Consider the following 19,737-nt stretch of genomic DNA (forward strand, 5'->3'; position numbering starts at 1 on the left):
TAAACCTGGGTGATGGGTTGTTAGGTGCAGCAAACCACCATGGCACACGTTTACTTATGTTACAAATCTGCACATTCTGCACATGTATCCTGAAAATTAAAATAAAATTAAAGAAAATAAAATAAATGTTTTAGGACCTTGATCTCACTTGAAAATTTCCATTGAAAGCTCTACTCTTGTCTGGAGCTGATCTGGGCACAACAGTTTTGGTATCCATTGAGTAGAAAGTTTGCTCAACCATAATTTTTTAGTAAAAATTGTGTAAGCTGAACCACTTGAGATGTCTATGGTGTTGGCTATTGTTTATTCTGTTGTCAGTCATTTTCAATTAGGTCACAAAAAAGATTAAACTTTTCCTAGTGAATTGATGTGGATGGTCTGCTGCTGTGGGCTTCATCTTTAACACCATCTTGTCTCTTCTTAAAATGAATCATCTATTTGTAACCTGTTGACTTATTTGGGGCATTGTCATGAAGCATCAATGATTTCACCATTCTTCTACTCAATTTTCACAATAAGTTTAATAATTTGTTCTTTATCTTAGCAGAATTCATGTTGCTCTTATGGTGGCTCTTCTCAAATTGTCTTATTCTTAGTGCCTCAAGCTGGATCCTTTACAGACATGTTATAACAAGTTTGTATGAGTTTATTTTGGTGCAAAAAATTGATATCCATGCATAGTTTTTTCATAATACACACATTCCCTGAACTTTTAAAAGCCATCTTGTATAGGATTGACCATATTTGTGCACATTTGCATGTATGTTTGTGATTATGAGTGAGAGTAGTTAGATTTGAAGAAGAAATCACATATTTCTAATATTTTGTCTTACTTTTAGGCACTATCAACTTGCTTTTTGCTATAAACATGTTCATATAACTAGTAAGTACATTAGAAATAAATAAGAGTTCAAATATTTAAACTATCTAGTATGTTGTAGGGGGCCAAGGGAAAATTCTCCTTTGCCTTCTATGTGTTTGCTGAAAAGTCAACTTGGAAAAGGTAGGTTAATTGCAGAAAAGGCATACAAATTGTATTAACATGTACAGGGGAAGAACTGCAGAGTGATGACATGCTTCCCAAGGGGGTTCAGAAGCTAATATACCATCCTGGGAAGACAGGTTATGTCAGGGAATAGAAGATGAATTCTGCTGAGGAACAATAAGTGATTACTAGGGAGAATGAATGGCTCAGAAAACAGAGATTAACTTCTAAATAGTTTTCTTTGGAATTTGAATGAGTGGGAGACACAGAGGTTATCTTGTGAAATGGTTTGTTAAGGTGTGTTTGCATTCTTGGTCTTACAGAGAGGAGAAAAAACAATGTTCTCTTTGGTGGTTCTGGATCTTAGGCAGATAAAAAAATTCAATTTCATCCTGCTCTTTCAGAGGGATGGAGGATGTTAGGTGTGTAGAGAAGGTTTGAGAGACCTTGAAGCTTCTTCAGTTCAGCCTGTCAAAGTGCCATATTTTGGAGTGTCTCTTTCTGAGCCCCCAACAATGTCAATAAAACACAGCCTGTATGTTTTACATATACAATTCTAAGTATAATCTATTGAATTATTTAATCAGATCTCTCTTTACTATGACTCATATCTTCTGGGACTTAGCAGTGTTTTAAGCTTTACCTGTTGTACGGTTCCATGTGGTCTTGGACTTGTTTTGCACAGTAACTTACCTGGAGAATGCTGCATCTCTCTCTCTTTGTCTCAGGACAATTTGTGGGACCTGCTATGTATTCATATGTGTTTTGGAATTGCAGAGGTACATCTCTGAAGGCAATGCTCAATTAGCATGAGATGTGACTCTGTGGGTAAATGTTTTTCTCTTTCATCCTTCAGGTGAACAATTTTAAGATGCATTCCTATATAGCTCTTTAGAAGGTCCTAGCAGGACTGATTCATAGTTTTCCACAGTAGAGAAGACAACTCAGTACCACACTTGGCCATTATCACTCCTTCTTTCTCTTTTTAGTCTCTTCAATCTTCACAGTTGTTAACTGAGCTCACAACCCCAAATACATTCTTTCTCAAGTTGAGAACTTGTTTTATGCTTTGTTTTCTGGGGACTGTGGATTTCAAGCTAGAAAAATTCATTCTCATTATGAAAATATTATGTCCAAATAGAAAATGTATTAAAGAATACTGAAATGTGAAAGAAAAAATAAAGTCCCCATTATCTGGTAGGCAGTGATAATAATTGTTCGTTATTATCTGGTTTCAAAAATGCAATTTGGTAATTTATTATTAATATTTTCCCAGTTTGGATTCTATAAGTAAAATTTTATTAATGTCTAGATTTAAAAAGTCTTATACATATTCTAACAATATATTTTTAGATATACAGTATTTGGGTCAAGGTCATATTATATAAAATTCTTATACCTATTATAAAATTGTTTACTTGTAATGTACCAGATTACTACCACTTGACATTTATAAAAGAACTAATTTAAGCCTTCACTTGCCAACACTATTATATTTTATTCTTTTAACAATTTATGGATCATAAAATAATATTTCATTGATGTAATTTGAATATCTGTACAAACTAAACTATTTTTGAATATGCTTTGTGGACATTTCAATTTTTCTTTTCCAATTTATTTTATTCAATTTGTCTTCTATTATTACAACAAAAATAGTCTTAACTGAAATAATTGGTGCATCTAATTTTATTTTTAATTTGATTTTATGCTTACTGATTTGATTTTTAAATGTCTGGTCTTATGCCAAATTAAGCTAGGATCTCTCTACCCTTTTTCCCTCCATTAAAAAGATGCAAATTCCTTCCTACAAAACTTCTGGCTATTTTTGTGCTCTCTACAGTCATACTTCATTTCCCTCTAATGTTCAATTTCACAAAAGAAACAGAACCTATAGACTGGCAATATAAGGTGAAGACTAGAGTACACTTTCAATTCTCCCCATATCCTTTCTATTTAGAGATTTCATAACATGGAACTGTTCCCTCTAAATTTTGCAATGCATTTTTTGATTCTAATCTTACCTCATTCCAATTGGCTTTTCAGATATTTCTAGTACAACTGTCATCATTCTATATTAGGATCTCCAGTCTACCACTATTTATGAGTCCTCTCATTAGCTTTTTTCTTTCCTGTCACAATCTTCCTCCACAGCTTAAAATCCTAGATCAATTATTGTAACTTTCTTACAACACATAAACTTTATTGACCCTCTACTTTTGTTGCCTCAGTAGTCAAAAGTGTAACCCTGAATGAATGCAATTAGTGTTAGATTTTTATTTTTGCCTATATCAAGGGGAGTCAAACACTACTGGAATAAATCACATAAAAGAAAAGTATACCCAAAGAAGTATCAATTATAACCTAAAAAAAACATCAATTACCAACATCACTTCCCCCCTTGCAATCTTAGTATGAGCCTTTGCATAATTCATATATTTTCCATCAATCATAACCATTTTGATTCATGTCCATCTGAGTCCTCACTGAGTTTACTCTCACATTGCCTTATACTTTACAATAAAAATATAAGTAATTATATTTATTACCATGAGATATGTCCCCATTCTGTTCTTGCTAAAATAGAGGAAATCTTTCTTCTTCTACTGAGAATTAACCCTTTCTTTGGGCCCTTTAACCACTTCTCAAATAGGTCCTTTATAAAAACTTTTAAATTGGCTTAAACCTTTTCATTAAAAAAATAATAACCTAGAGCATCAGGGGAATGATTCCCCAACTACCCCCAATCTATTTACCCAGCCTCTTTAGCTCTCCGTCAATCTGTCTTTATTTCTATACTCTTCATTGGGACCCCGTTTGTCTCAAATCAAATAACTTTAAGGCTCTCAGTGGCTTCTACATTGCTAAATACATGGGATATACTTAAATCTATATAGTGAAATCTCTGGTCATATCTAGCTCTTTTAGCCACTTCATCTGGCATAAGAATCTCTAATTACTACAAATAATTTTGCTGTGAGATTTAGTTGGAATTGACGGTACTCTTGAAATCCCAAGCAGGACTACCAAATCGTAATACTTCATCCATGTTGCTAAATAGCTAGGAAAGAACAAGCACGTGATCAAGCAAAGTCAATCACAGAAACTATCATTCCCTTGCTGCTCTGTGAGCTTATTTCCCATATTATTCCTTTGAAAAAAGGATAAGAAACAACAGCACCAAGAGTGGTTAAAAGAATTTGCTCCTGAGCTTGACTGTTCACCAGTTTGTGTCCCTTCTTTCATAGAAGGGATTAAATATACGAATTTTATATTGTTTACAATAATACAGCTAGATCCTTACCGGGAGCAGAAGAGAGGAAGAACGTAATTTTAATTACCTGGGACAGCAGACTCTGGTGACAGTGTACATGCTCACATTGGTTTGTGTCTCTAACAGAGCTCAATTCTGGCTCTGAAAGTAGACAGGAGCCTGATCTTCATCTTCCACTGTCATTTTTTGGACATGTTGTTTTCTAAACTTTATGTCAGCCACAAGCTGATTAATTCACATTTGTGTATTTGCTCCAAAAGTAAAGTTTATCTTTGGTTCTGGTAACATGGAATTCTTTATTCCTGTTTTCATTGAGACTCTTACACTTTTTTTATATCTTTATGTCTATTTGAATAAGAGCAGATCCTATGCTGTTAACTCTCTGCCATTTCAAGCTGTATTTGTCTAGGGTATGTAAGTAACTCTCTGTCATTAGTATTAGTAATTGTAATTATTATTAGTAGTATCCTTAATTTATCCCCAAATATGAGCCAAGCATGGTGCTAAGCACTTTATATGGATTCCGTATTTTTATCCTCCTACGAAAACTTCAAAATTACACTTTTATCCATTTTACTAGTGAATAAACAGCTTTAGCGAGGTTACATGAATGACAATCATCACAAAACTGATTACAAATGAACAGGGATTTGAGTCAGGTTCTTTGCTCCAAAGTTGATATAATTTCCATTCTGTGATGCTGACTATCTTTTAAGGATTTTCGTACATATGTCCTTGTGTATGTATGCCACACTGTCTTTTAGCACTTAATTTTTTTTTTGGTGAATTGATTATTATACTTTTTCATAAATATCAGTATGCATAGAAAACAAATTTAAACATTTAAATTCATAATATAAATGAGTAATAATTTAACTATTTTTTCCTAACAATTTTTAAATTATAATTTATTTAAATTCTATCTTAATTTTTTCATTATATTTACTTACTATTTTCAGCTACAGAAAAACAGAAAAAGTTACCCTTTTATTTTAAGTAATTTATTGTAATAAATTCTTATAGATCAGTATTTTTCTTCTCATAGCTAGCCATTTTTTTAAATCATTCGTATTTTTCTAGGCATTTGTTTCATTTATTTCTTGAAGCAAGATTTGCAATATAGTACATGCTAAATGCCAGGAAAAACAAATAGAACCTAGGCACATTTCCAGTGAAAGATAGATTCATGTTGTATTGGTTGTGATTGAATAGGATATTTAATTACAAAGTGAGAAGTGACCTTTGGAAACAGCAGTTAAAGCTAATTTGATATGGTTAATAAGCCAAACAGAGGAGGGTGAATTGAATATAAAGGACTCCTTTTCTAGTGATTAAACACACAGGCATTGTTAAGAGTGACATTTATTCATTCCTAGAACTGAAGTTACTTACATATGATAATTAGCCAAAATCTTTAAAACTAAGTGATATATTAAATGTCCCTTTTTATTTATATAAAAGGTTTGTTTAATTAATTTTTCACATAAATAAAAATACAAAAAGAAGTAATTGCTTTGCACATGATGTACTTACATTAGGATGGACCAGAGAGATTCTGTTTACAGAATCCAGAATTCAAATATTAGCTGTATTCCTTCCATTAATTTGATCTGGGAATAATTGGAGATTTAGTTGATAAAGTCTTTTGGATTCATAGTTTAAAATGATGCCTCTTTATTAGATTTCTATGGGGACTCAGAAGACAGTATGCCAAATTATGGTGCTTTGACAACTATAGAAGCAACTTTGAGGTCTCTCTGACCACCCCTCTCTGTCACCTCTCCTATCTCTCAACCTTCCGTCTCTCCCAAAGTTCAGGATGATGCTTTTCTCTGTTATTCCCTTAACTGCATGAAGACTGGACCCACCAAAGAAAACTTGATTGCTGTCAATCCCCTTCCCGAAATCTCATTATCTAGCCCAGAAAAAGTAAACTGAGGAATGCAACCACACCTGAACAGAGTTTTTCACAAGATAATGTTTACCTATTGCAAATTTCAAAGAGAATCATTTATAAGCTAATTTCTATCTCCCAGTTCCATTAATTCTCCCTAATAATCAATTTACTATCTCTTGAAAGAATTGTCTACTTTCCCCCTCTCCCCATTTCCCCTGTGAAGAAGGGTATATTAGCATCTGTACCTCATTGGGTTATTGAGTAATCATTTTTCTGTGATTGCCCAGTGCTAGCTATATTAAATAAATCGCCTATTTTTCTGTCTACTGTTGTCACCACACCACAGGTTCATTTTGCCTGCTGCCCAGATAAAGCTGATTTTTCAAGACAGGGGAATTGCAATAGAGAAAGATTTAATACATGTAAAGACTGCTAAACAGGAGACTGGAGTTTTATTGTTACTTAAATCAACTTCCCCAAAAATCCAGAGGCTAGGATTTTGTAATGATAGTTTGGTGGGCAGGGGGCTAGGGAATGGAAAATGCTGATTGTTTGGTTTGGAGATGAAATTATAGGAAGTCAAAGCTGTCCTTTTGCACTGAATCAGTTCCTGTGTGTGGACCATAAAACCAGATAAGCCAGTTTACCAGTCCAGGTGGTGCCAACTGATCCATCAGAATGTAGGGTCTAAAAAACACCTCAGACACCAACCTTAGGTTTACAATAGTGATGTTATTCATAGCAGCAACTGAGGATGTTAAGAATCTTGTGGCCTCTGGCTTCATGACTCCTGAGCTGTAATTTCTAATCTTTCAGCTAATTTGTTGGTTTGACAAAGGCAAACTGGTTTTCAAGCAAGGACAGAGTTTGTTTCAAAGTTAAACTATAAACTAAATTCCTGTCAAAGTTAGTTCAGCCTATGCCCAGCAATGAACTAGCGAAGCTTGGAAGTTAGAAACAAGATGGAATTGGTTAGGTCAGATCTCTTTCACTGTCATAATTTTCTTAGTGTTATACTCTTCGCAAAAGTGGTTTCACTGTCAGTTCATTTTCAGCAAATCTTCAGAGGTCTGAGAAGAAACTTTCCCTTGGTTTCTACAAATTCCATCCTCTTTGGTGTGTATCAAATTTGATAAGGCTGTTTGTTTACTTGCATATTTTAGACTAATGGATTTCAAAAGATTTTAGATAGGAAAATTACTGACTAAAAATAGAAGAAAATCAAGTATCTCCAGGAAAGGTATCATTCTCCTCCAGATATGTAGAAGTCAGTTACGGTAGCCCTAATAAGCTTTAGAAGATCAAAAAATAAAAAATAAAATAAAATCTGGTGACAGTAATTTTAGGCAATCATTAAAAGAACCTGAAGATGTGGGTGGAGCTGAGAACAGTGAGTCATATCATCTTTCCTGTTTTATCATTTAGTCTTTTTGTGCATAGAACCAGAAGGCACTTGCATTTGCTAAGAGAACGTTTTGTTGCTTTCTTGTACTATGCAAAATGCAGATACTGACTACACAATATTTTAGTAAAATAAAAGACTGAGGCATTGTTTACAAATTCATGGTCAATGTTAATTCAGGTAAACTGCTTTTTAAAAATCAAAAACCACAGAACAAACTTTAAGTCAAAGGGAATGAAGTTAGATATCAGTTCTTGAAAATTGAGATAAAACTTGAAGTTCCTATATCGCTTTGGCTATTATGTTTGTTAGATTGCATATATCAAGTTTAGTAATACAATTCAAGATAAGTGAATTCTGGATAAAACTGAATTTGAACTGGGTAGGTCCAGTTATTCCTGAACTTTGGCTGCCAGGAAGATGTTTAATGATGTTATACCGGAAGTGCCAAGTCACTCCCCATTAGATCAGCTTTACTTGGAAGTGTGATGATGAATTGCTTTTCCCAACAGAGGGATCAGACAATAGACTCATGTCTGTCAATGTCACATAAGAGATAGTACGGATTACAACACAGAACAAAGATTCCCCAGGAGTCTCCAGTTGGAGGAAAAGAGATGCTATTTAAAAAAAAAAAAAAAAAAAAAAGAAAGAACAACAACAAAAAAACCCAGAAAGCTCTTCACAAAGCACAAAGGAAGAGGCACTCTTATAGAATTAAGCTATTAAAAGTTTCACTTTAACTCTTAAAATCACTATGAATATATTTGTAGTATCTCTGAGACAAAACAGCTGCTATCTATCACAGAACAAGGCATTATGGATAAAGAAACTTTGTTAAATACTGGAAGGAGAGCAGCAGCAGAGACAGTAAAGGGGAACAAGCCAAACCAACCAGAAAGATGACAATTTAGCAACGGAAAATAATAGTATTTATGGTTCATGCTATAACAAACTACAGAGGTATACACACCTCATCATAGAGTAGTGGTTTATTGTATTTCCAGAAATCATATTTTTTCCTTAAATATTCCAAGTTTTTTAATCACAAGCATTATTGCTTGCAGACCATTAGACAAGGGGAATGAAGATTAAAAAGTACAAGGGAAACAGGTGCTACTGGTGAGAATGTGAAGAAATGGGCACTCACACTGCTAGAGATAATTTGGCAATATAAAAAAATAGGTTTTCATATCCTTTGATAGAGCATTTTTACTTCTGGAATTGATCCTAAAATATAGTGAGGCCGGGAACAAGTATTTATATATTAGGATGTTCATTGTCATTTTTAATTATGAAAAAATTGACGTGATGATTAATTTTTATGTCAACATGACTGGGCCACGGGATGCCCAGATATTTGGCTAAGCATTATTTTGGGTGTATCTATAAGGGTGTTTTTGGATGAGATTAACATTTGAATAGGTAGACTGAGTAAAGTCGACTGCCCTCCCCAATGGAGTGGGCTTCATCCAATCGGTTGGAGGTCTGGATGGAACAAAAGGGCTGAGTAAGGGAGAATCTGCTCTTTGACTGTTTTCAAACTAGAACATTGGTCTTTTTCTGCCTATGGACTCAGACTTGAACTGGAACTGGAACTGACACTATTGATTCTCCTGGTTTTCAGGTTTCTGGACTCAGACTGAAGCTATACTGGCAGCTCGCCAGGGTTTCTAGAATGCTGGCAACAAATTTTGAAACTTCTAGACTCCCAAATCATGTGAACCAATTCCTTATAATAAATTCCTCTCTTTCTCTATCAATCTATAAAGATAATTGTTGAAAAACAAGTAATGTATTTAAATGTACATTGATCATCCCATACTCATACTCTTTCAAGAAATCTGGAATCAAACACTGCCTTTCAGACAATCCATGCAGTATAGTATTTTCTCTTCAGGATCGTACTATTAAAATGGCATATTACATACAGTACACTGGAATTTAAATGAAGTGAGCTTTTATGACTCCCTAAAGTATTTCCAGGATTATATTTGCTTGACATATTTTAAACTAACTATAGTAGATTAAACTTCAACTAAAATTTGCCCCTCTGTCCTGAGAAGTACAGTCTAATTGTTCATCCCATTCAATCTGTACTGCACCTGTATCTTCTGTGACTGATAGAAGTAATAATGTGCCGATTTGGGGCCTAGTCTTTAAGCAGCTTCCATTCTGTTCTTTGGAATATGGCCGTTAGGCTGCCAGGCAGCCATATGGAGAGACCCATGAGGCAGACAATTTAAGCCTCCTCTTCAGTTTCTCTCCTAAGTTCTCAGCTAAAGCCAGAACCAACTTCTTAGCCATAAAGGTGAGCCATCTTCAAATTGATCCTCCCATTTCAGTTAAGTCTCCCTACCGTAGACCACATAGAGCAAGGATGAGGTATTCCTTCGGAGCCCTGTCTAAACTGCAAAACCAAATCCATGAAAAAATTAGTGATGCTTGTCTCCATATTAGCCTGTGGCTTCCAAACTATATATCGAGACACCATGGGGTACTATAAGAAACCCTTTAGGAGTTCCATGAGATATTTTAAGTTTTAGAGAGAAACACAACAGTATTTGACACCTGACAGATATTGTATGTTTACTAGTTTCATGCAGTTCACTGTTTCAACATTAGAATGGGCTACAATTTCCAGTGACATCATATCTTTACCAAGCTGGGTTTTCAGCTGTTCCAGGAAGAACATCAGGTGCTGTGCAAAAATCAATATTGGAACAGAAAATGAGGGTAGCAGTGTCCAATATGATTCCCATGTTTGCGTATTAGGCAGTGCTGGGCAGGTTTATACACTCCATTTGTAATTGATTGTAGTTATTTAATAATAAAATAATTTCCTATTTTTATGTGTATTATTTTTTCAATGACATTACTTTTTAAAGATATAAACACTTATTAAATTATATGCTCTTAACTTCTTAATAAACGGAACTGTGTTTTTTCTAGGAGTACTGTCAAGAAATACTACTGAGACACTAACAGTTTCATAAATGGAAAATTTGGAAATCTGTGCTGTAAGTCCTCAAAAAATGCTGTTTGGTCCATAAAATAAATATTTAATTTCTTATGAAGTGCCTTTGATAACACTACTTAGTTAAAAACATTCAATAAGAACATATATAACATGCAATAGCATACTATGATCTGTATTTTATAGGATTCAAATATATATGTACCCATTTTTGAATAAGAACTGAAAGTAAATATGACAAAATATTAATAGTGTTCAATTTTAGTTAATAGATTATGTGTTATAGACAAACGAAAGTTTCAGACTCTGATATCAATTTTTTTTCCCTAGATTCTATTACTATTTGTGTGACTTTGAATATGTTAAATTTTTGTGCTTTGGTTTCTTCATCTGTAAAATAAATATAATTATAGGAACGAATTCATAGAACCCTTTTGGGAATGAATGACTTTTGTAAAATTTGGTTACGATAGGTAGAATCAAATTCAATAAATATTAGCAATGACGGTAATGGTAATAACTTCATTCTATTCTTTATGCTTTATAAAATTAACTTATTTACATTGATAAATGTCATTAGAAATGTTGTTAAAGCAGAGGCATTGATATTACTCTTGTCTGTGCTACATATAAATGTTTTTTTTCCAATTTGTTCCCTTTCTCCTTCTCTTCCCTGTTCTCCAGGGTTCTGATCTTCCTCACAGATTCTGATGAAAGTATAGTGGGGCATCATATGGTGAACTCTACAGAAATTATGTATTCCATAAGCTACACTAAACTAAAAAATATGTTGGTGAGGGATTTTTCATGATATTAAATGAAGAAATAAAATGAATAAAAATCCAAGATTGAACCTGAAATTTAGCTAGGGACATTTAGTTTAAAGCATCAGTTCTCACTGTACTTGGAAAAATTTAGCAGAAGTCCAAAAGTAAAGCAAGATGTGGTAATACAAATGGGTTATAGCAAGTGCTCTAGATAGTGAGGGGATGCAGGTGTCTTGTTGCCATTTTTGCCATTCACATTTATGTGCATGCGTGTGTGTGTGTGTGTGTGTGTGTAGCAAAGCCTCAGTTTTAATAAACTGGGCACACTCTTCAAATTATTATCATGTGGGATACTTGCACATGTAAATGTAAATAGACTGAGATTATACAGTTAATAAATTTGAGACAACTTGTCTTAATAATGCCCAGGAAAAACCAAAACCCTTTTTGGCCTTATTATGTGACTTGTCTACCTAATAGTAATGGCTTTCAAAGTGTGATATGAGTGTATACTTCAGCTTCCTCACGTTGAGCATGTCTTTTTTTTTTTAAGAAAAAATAATAATTTGTTAATATATTAGAAAAAATAAATTATTTGCTTCACTTGAACACTAAGTGATACAAACATTTCATCTATAATGATATAAAACTTTTATCAATCCCATTACTGTGTATATATATATTGCAAAGATACATGCATGCATATGTTTATTACTGCACTATTTAAAATAGCAAAGACATGGAATCAACCCAAAGGCCCACCAATGATAGATTGGATAAAGAATATATGGTACATATACACCATGGATACTATGCAGCTATAAAAAAGAATGAGCTCATGTCCTTTGTGGGGACATGGATGGAGCTGGAAGCCATTATGCTCAGCAAACTAATGCAGGAACAGAGAACCAAATACTGCACATTCTTACTTATAAGTGGGAGCTGAACAATGAGAACACATGAACATAGGGAGAGGAACAGCTCACACTGGGGCCTGTTGGGAGGTAGATGGGGGAGGGAAAGCATTAGGAAAAATAGCTAATGCATGCTGGGCTAATAGCTAAATGATGGGTTGACAAGTGCAGCAAACCACCATAGCACATGTTTACCTATGCAACAAACCTGCACATCCTATACATGTACCCTAGAACTTAAAATAAAAAATTTTAAAAATATATCATTTATTTAAGTTAAAATATGATTTGGTTTAACTGTGTATAATGTTTAGATGTAGCATAAAACATAATACTAACATATGACTTAAAAAGTTTTAGGAATCATTGCGCTAACAGAATTGATTTGACAAATTAGACATAGGAATAGGATCAGGGAAAGGATGAATAACATTATGTCCTGAATATTTTGTTAGCAGAGTAAAATAGCATTGTTCTATTCCCTGCAACTTCACTTTCTAATTTAAAAACCCAAAATACCTTTTGTTCCTTGCATTTGACATGTGATATTGTGAATGTGTCACAGTAAAGGCCAATCCTTGACTGGTGATCTTTTCCAGATGACTGGCAAGGGCACCAGGGGGTTCCACCGCAGCTTGCATCAGTCAACTAAGAGGGCACACATTCCTGCTGCCCATCTAATGAACTTTCCACATGCTGATAAATACATCCCCTTTCCATAAAGAATACATTTTCTAACCTGAATTTTTAACTGTCATAAGAAGGGCAGCTCTCAATACACATAAAATCTGTCATTTTAGAGTTAGACTCACATAGGGAAAATTAAAGTACTTTCCGATCAAAGAATCAATTTCAGTTATTAAGCACTTGTTTTATTATTCTCTAAAAAGCTAACCATTATTTTTTGAAACAGGAAACTATTTTATGCATAACTGAAAGTTCTAAGTTTTATATAAAGAAAGAAAATAGTGAAGACTTAAGGAAACTAATACAAATATTTGTGAGCATGTGTGAAAATCAGAAACGTTTATCTTTCTAGCATGAATTTTACCATAATATTAGACTTTTCTAATAGTTCTAATATTCATTGCAACTTCAAATTTTATTTCTTAATAAGTAACAGTAATGTCGGTTTAATAGGCACTCATTAAACTTTCAAGATAATTAGAAACTTTGTCTCATATGTTCTTAAAATAAAGATAAATTTCAAAATAATTGGAAACTATATCTTATAAGTTCTATGTCTATGTTGGCTAAAATAAAGTATAACGTGTCATAATTCTTTAGGTATTTCTTAATAAAATGTTAGTTTTTACATGGTACTATTTATCCACAGGTAGAAATTGTTCTAATGTTTTACATAAATTCTTCATGTCAGTAAGAGGACTAGCAATAATAATTTTTCAAATAATAATTGTTTTAGTAAAAAAAGAAAAGGCTTTATGTTAACATAAATACTCATAAATTCACTCAAAATGAGAAAATTATTGGCAGTTGGAGTAACAAGATTGATACTATCTACTTTAACATTCTTGCATAAACCCACTTAACATTTTTATGACAAAGCAGTTTTTAAGTGTCATGAAATGACACATTATCTTGAAAAATAATATATTTTTGTATCAGAACTACTAATTTAGAAATAGGAGATATTTAGTAGCACTAATATCCCTCTGTGTGATAGAAAACTTATTTTAAATATAGAGATATTGTCATCAATTTGTATAATATTTTAAGCTCCACCCTCACCCCATCCAATGCTACTGGTTTCTTTAAAGGAATGAAATGCTTTATCTTTCTGACAGAACAAATTGACTGGAAAATTACATAACCCCCTCAGCAGATGTTCTTTCTCACTCTGTTTGGGAATTTATACCATTGAACAGTGTTTCCAGGATCCATGTGGAGATATATTAGGAGGATTCAATTGATGCATGCAAAGTCTACCACAATGTATGCAAAGAATATTCATTATCTTTTGGTTGTATAGTCAAATACAACTTGAACTATAAATGACAATACCATTTTCTAATTTTTAAAATTACAAAATATCTAAAAGATATAAGCTATCCAAATTAGCTCTACAAACACTACGCATTTTTCTACTCAAATTAAATTCTAACATCCAAATTGATAGGAAGGTGTTAGGCATAATGAGTAAATCTTAGAGTCAAGGATGTCAGGCAACAACAACAACAAAAAGAAAATGGAAACAATTTTGATTTTCTATCCCCTGTGTCATATCTCTAGAAGTATGGCATACTAATCTGGGCAAATCAGAGGGCATCTTCAAAATTCAATGCACAGCATTAAGTTAAGCATCTGTATAACAAATAGAATAGCCATCCATGTCTCTGTGAACAGCATACTGCAACTTACTGTCACTTAATGCCAAATGACATCTATCTACATAATCTGCCACTCTAACATGATAAACTTATGATTGTATTTTATCCATTTATTTTTCAAGGTTTGCAAAATCATTTTTTTTTTTTTTTGCCATGAAGTTAGGGGAGTGGGGAGGGATAGCTTTATGAGATTTACCTAATGTAAATGATGAGTTAATGGATGCAGCACACCAACATGGCACATGTATACGTATGTAACAAACCTGCACATCGTGCACATGTACCCTAGAACTTAAAGTATAATAAAAAAATAAAAATAAAGTTTTATATATATATTTATATATATATAAAGTAAGAAAAAGCAAGGTAATCAGCTCTCAATAAAAAAGGCTATCACGTTGTTCAATAAATTCTCTATAAAAAACATTTCAAAGTAGATGTTTACAGTTCCAAGACATTGCAAATTCTTAACAACTCTGTGGAATACATTGGTATTTTTAGCTAAAGAGAGAATATTTAGAGTGAAAAGAGAGTGAACTACTCCAGAATTGAGAGAAAAGTTTTCATGGAAATTCTAGATATTACAAAAAATAAACAACAAAAAAAAAATTCAAGAACATGTTGGTATAAACTAAAATAATGATTGTCATAGTAACATGATTCAAAGATAGGCAACTGTTTTATAGGTGAACTCTGATTATGTAAGCTGAGTTTCTACTGAGGTGCAGATTATGAATTATGAAAAGTATTACTTCATAGAAATTATCACCTTCAAAAAGAAAATGGTCAATCAAAATTTACTAACTCAATGCAAATAGGTGTTCTCACAACTAATTATTATTTAGATTTTGGTGATCTCCTCCAAACGTTTTATTTTAGCCCAAAAATAAAAGGTAATTTTTAAACCATTTCTTTCTTACTTAAATGAGTCAAGGTTTTGCATAAAGAGCTCAAGCGGCCTCCAAAATACTGCAATACTACTTCAGACTTTTTCAGTAATTAAATGTTTCACTGTATAAGCCATTCTCTAGATGCCATCCTCTACCTGTAAAATTATAAATATTCCTAATTCTTGCTGAAAGTCCAGTTGGCACAGTAGAAGACAAATTTAGAGAGATTATTAGAAAGGTCTTTGGGAAGATTTGAATCTCATACCCAATAATCTGGATTTTATCCTGCAGGCAGGGCAACTCTTAATGAGTTTAAACAGAGCAATAGCATCAACTGTCAATACTTCAAGGCTAAAGGTTTAAAGAAAACCCAACAAAGCAAAATTAACTTCTGAAAATTTTGGATACTAAGGAAGAGTTATAAAAACAATAAATTTTACATTGACCAGGATGTAGTTAAATAGGTTACAGGGAAAAGAAAAGATGGAAAAATATGTAGAAAGTGAGTTTCTTCTTTGATTTCTATTTGATTTCCCATGATGGCAAGAATTTTTTTGAAATGCTTTTTTTTTTTCCCTAAAGGACAATGTCTTAGTCAGCTAAGGCTGCCATAACAAAATATTATGAATTGGGAGTCTTAAATAACAGAATTTCAATTTTTCTCACAGTCCTGGAAATTGGGCATCTAAGATCAAGGTGCCAGCAAGATCAATATCTGGTGATGGCTCTCGCATTGGGTTGCACCTGGGCATTCCTTGGTGCATGTGAGTGCAAAGAGAAAGAATCTCTTTCTCTGCTTACAAAGCCCCTAATCCTATGGGATGCAGACCCCACTCTTAGGACTTCATGTAACCTTAATTCCCCTTCTAAAAGCCTCTCCTCCAAAGGCAATCACATTGGTGCTTGAATATATGAATTTTGGGTGGGATAATGCATTTCAATCCATAGCAACCAAATACTTTATTTTTGAAATGTGATTTGGGTTTACAAAAAATAATCTGCTTTAATATGCTGCAATTCTCAAAACACAAGAAGTCTAGTTTCAAATTGTGTGTAATTGCTAGTGTTTCTACCATTTAAAAATATATCACATTGCTCTTTTTCTCATATGGAAATAATTGGATCTGGTGAGTGTTTGAGAACATTCTATTATAACTGTGATATCAACTCAATACTATGTAGTCTCAGTTCAGCAAACTCACTACCTAAATTAGGATATCTTTAGATTGGTGGATAAACTACTGCAAATGTATAAACTTTTTTGTGTTAAACGTACTAAAAGTAAATTAAATATATAACTTTCTGAAAAACAGCAAAATCAAGCAAGCCTATTCTCTATGTTTTTTCTTTAGATATTGTGAAAAATTATTCAATAAATACGAAAAGTTCTAACTCATGTAACTATGATAAACATCATTGTTATTTGGCACTGCAACTGCTTCATAAGTTAGAGGTATTTAAACTAAGCTCAGTTGCGATGAGTATTCGAACTCTGCAGTGTTTTGGAAATTACTGTACTACATGGACAAAACAAATACAAACAAGCAAACAAACTATGCACCCCCAACCAACATTGCTTCAAAATGATAATATATCAGAAATTATTTATATGAATTTATACCTTCCGGTAAACCAAATATAGAGAGATTCCTATGTTTACTTATTATTCAATGCTATTGCTTTTCCATCACCAAGTAAGTGTGACACAATCAACCTTCATATATCTGTAATCAGATATATCAGGAATATTGTCATTTTATGGGCTAAGCATCTTGTTTAGTTTTTTTACAATTTACATAGAGTAGTAATGCTTAAATTTGCAATCATCATCTGAGAAATGACAGTGTTGGGTGAGAGATACTTTTGTTTTATCCTAAAGCCAAGCATCCTTAGCTTTGTAAAAAAAAAAAAAAAAAAAATCCAAGAAAAAGACACAAAATTACCATAAAAATAGATATACAATCGTGGTAGAGCAAAACTTGTCATACTCTATCATGAGATGAAAATGCATATATCTAAAGCCACATAGTCCTTTACAGCTGCGGTTTACTGCATGTGTTTTAGCACACACACACAGAGACACTTTTCTTAGAGCTCCATCCACTTACACCTTGCAGCTCTGGTTTAGATTCCCTTTTACGATTCTTTGACTTGAAATACATTATCCAAAAATCCTCTTTAAATCAACTGACTAGGATGAATATAATCAATTTGTTATGTGCTCTTTCTGTATTAATTCACCTCTATTTCCATACTCCAGCATATATGTTTGTTCAGCAAGCCTTGGTTTTGTCTGATCATCAGTCCAATTATTTACACATCATTTAAATTTTAATAACTTAAATCATAGGAATTTAAAGAATAATGGGGCTGAGTCGTGGTTAGTAAATATTCTCGTTAGAAATGTTCACACAAAATAATAAAGTTTAACTCTATGGACAGAAGCTCTTGTGATTTTGGTGCACTTTGTAAAATTCTGGGGATGACTGCTTCCTGCCTGCAGCTCTCTGGCATCAGGAATGTTAAGTGTAGCAAAATAGAGATAAGTTCTTAGGAAGAAACCCTTTTAGCAAAAAGGGACTCAACTCTGTAACAATCAACAGAAATAGATCAAAAGTAACCCCTCAAATTCAAGTTACTACTACTGTCTCCCCATACTTTACCTCCAACCAAATCCATGCAACGTTTATAACATATATTAAAATCCCAACACATTGGCTAGATCATAGTTTCTTCCTTAGTGCTTTACTGTGTTTATAGGTTTCACTTTCAAAATTTCAGTTTCAGGAATAACCTTGGGATTTCTTCAAACAAGTGAAAGGGTCTGATATAGTTTGGATATTTGTCCTCTCCAAATCTTACGTTGAAATGTGATCTACAGTGTTGGAGGTGGGGACTCGTGGGAGGTGTTCCTGTCATGTCATGGAGGCAGATCTCTCATTAATGGTTTGGTGCCATCCCTGTGGTAATGAAGGAGTTCTTGCTCTCTTAGTTCACAGGAGAGCCAGTTATTTAAAAAAGCACAGGACCTCCCCACAATCTCTTTCTCCCTCTCTTGCCATGTTATATGTTTACTTCCCTCCACCTTAGGCTATGATTGAAAACTTCCTGAAGCCCCACCCAAAGCAGATGCTGGTGCCATGCCACTTTTACAGCCTGCAGAACTGTGAATCAAATAAACTTACTCTTTTCTTCTATTTTTTCTTTTCTCTTCTCTCTCTCTTTTTTTTTTCTTTTTTGACACAGTCTCACTTTGTCTTCCACGCTGGAGTACAGTGACGTGATCTCAGCTCACTGCAAAATCGGCCTCCCAGGTTCAAGCAATTATCCTGCCTCAGTCTCCCGAGTAGCTGGGATTACAGGCATACACAACCACACCCAGAAAATTTTTTGTATTTTTAGTAGAGGCAGGGTTTCACCATGTTGGCCAGGCTGGTCTGGAACTCCTGACCTCAAGTGATCCACCGGCCTCAGCTTCCCAGTGTTGGGATTTCAGGCATTAGTCACCAAGCCTGGTCTAAACCTCCTTTATTTATAAATTCCCCAGCCTGAGGTCTTCTTTTATAGCAGCACAAAATGGACTAATACAGGGACTTCATGACTCACTACTGAGATTTCCTTTACTACTATGGATTAACTGCCACCATTCTCACTGTAAATCATTTTGCAGAGTGATAAGGGTCTGGGAAAAGTAGGTGGGTGTAGGATTTAGGAGTGGATTTTAGAAAAAATAGCAATATTAGTTTTGTGTGCCCTTTTAATAACCTGTAAGAGGAGAGAGGCCATTTGAATATGTGTTATTATTAATTGTGTTGGGTCTCATAACCGTATGTGGTGGTTGTTTTAAAAAGGAAGACAAATACAGCACATTCCAGGCACACTAAGCTGGCAAAGTAAGTGGGTATTCAGATACAACACACAGCTCTATAATAATAAAAATCTCACATATTATAAAAATAAGGAAACTTAGCTGATTATTTTATTTTAGATTACATGGAAATTTTTGACTAAAATAAAATTTTAAAACATCTCAAATAATTATAGAAATACAGGAGATATTTATTTGAAATGTATAAAAAGCTCTAAATGAGTATTGAAATGCCATAGGAAACACACAAAAGGATCTGAGGGGTGTGTGTGTGTGTGTGTGTGTGTGTGTGTGTGTGTATTTGTGTGTGCATGTGCACATGTGTGTAGAGGGCAATGAACTATAAAGATAGAAGGATAAAGATGACAATGGTAAAGTATCAGACAGAAAAAAATACATGTAGTGATAAGTGATA

The 19,737-nt window shown here is 33.6% G+C and overlaps 1 long non-coding RNA gene across 3 annotated transcripts in view; it reads left to right on the plus strand.

Annotated features, from left to right (window-relative positions):
• LOC129534183 (uncharacterized) overlaps positions 1–19,737 on the plus strand; it is a 154,405-nt gene that overhangs the window by 11,034 nt on the left and 123,634 nt on the right. For all 3 annotated transcript variants that reach the window (XR_008680653.1, XR_008680652.1, XR_008680654.2), the window contains exon 2: positions 10,511–10,578. This is a non-coding gene — a long non-coding RNA (uncharacterized lncRNA). The remainder of the gene's footprint in view (positions 1–10,510; positions 10,579–19,737) is intronic.

This window comes from Gorilla gorilla, chromosome 5 (assembly GCF_029281585.2).
Source record: "Gorilla gorilla gorilla isolate KB3781 chromosome 5, NHGRI_mGorGor1-v2.1_pri, whole genome shotgun sequence".
NCBI lineage: Eukaryota > Metazoa > Chordata > Mammalia > Primates > Hominidae > Gorilla > Gorilla gorilla.